The sequence below is a fragment of the Plasmopara halstedii genome (assembly GCF_900000015.1).
Source record: "Plasmopara halstedii genome assembly, contig: Scaffold_208, whole genome shotgun sequence".
NCBI classification, from domain to species: Eukaryota; Oomycota; class Peronosporomycetes; order Peronosporales; family Peronosporaceae; genus Plasmopara; species Plasmopara halstedii.
In genome coordinates, this window is record NW_020187129.1 from 499,402 (window position 1) to 500,694 (window position 1,293).

Here is a 1,293-nt window from a genome sequence, read left to right on the forward strand (position 1 = left end):
AAACTTCTTTGTTCGACCCTCTCGCATTCACCGTCGAGTCTATCGGCTCATCCACCATTTCTTTTCAGTCATTGGGTGGACAGTCGGCTTCTAGAGGATAATCGCTGATAGCAACTTCAATCGCAAGAGACACGATTTCGCGGGAACGAGGGCCAGCAAGATCATTATTTTTCGAGGGGGATGAGACGACAGTGGTATCGGTTACAAAACTGGGTTACGAGGGGGATGAGACGACAGTGGTATCGGTTACAAAACTGGGTTACAAAACTGGGTGTTCGCCCAGAAGTTGAGACCGGTGCGACAGAGCATGGTTCGAGGAAAGTTCGGGGTGATTGTTTGTCCATAAGGAAAGTCGAGGCTGAGAATGCTAGAGAGCTGGGAGAGGCTTCTTGAATTCAACTTGTGGGATAGCCGACAAGTAGAAAAGTTTTTCAGATTTCTGATATTGTGCATTCCAAATTTTTTAATGTGCTAAATGAAGCTCTAAAATCAACGCCAGGGTTGTCGTCAGTTCCGTAGCTATGGGTTGTGCAACTCTAACAGATTTCAAACGAATCTGTTACTATTCATTTGATACAACGGATACACGCTACAGTTTTTTGCCACGTTGTCGGATGAAATTACCAGAGTGCGATTTTAATGAGGAAGTTCAGCGTCTTGACCAAGTCTAGCTCATCATTAACATAAACAAATCTGTCGCTTAAAAGTGTAAGCTTTGGGCAATCTATAGCACGTATTGTCTCCTTGAAGTATTGGGAAAACCAAAGGTGGGACAGAGTAATCCGCTTTCTTTGTTATATCGAGTCGAGCAGATTCAACGCTCCACGTCTTCGATCAGCGCATCGGCCAACATGGGTAGGAACGGATTTTCGCGGCCCATGTACATTGTTTACGAAGTCAATTATTTTGCTAAAACAATAATTAGCTTTCGTTAGAAGACAATCAGCAATTGTCAAAGATTCATACTGCTAATTGACAAGTATGTCTGTTCTCTTTGTAGATCCTAAGTAAAGGGATAAGATGCGCCTTATACATTATTCGATACTTGAGGTCCTCCCATGAGGCCCCACCACATGCTGAATTCAGCACTATTATGCAGAAGACGCAAGGAATAGGAATAGCGATGCACGTGAAACCGACCGCTTCAATAGCGTGGCATATGAGCTCATATAACGGATTTTTACGAATAAAAGACCTTCTACTATTACAAGCCCCCATCGAATTTTCGGCAATGCTCTAGAAATAAAAGACCGCTTCGATTAAAAGACCTCTTCAGATAAAAGGCCGCTGTAA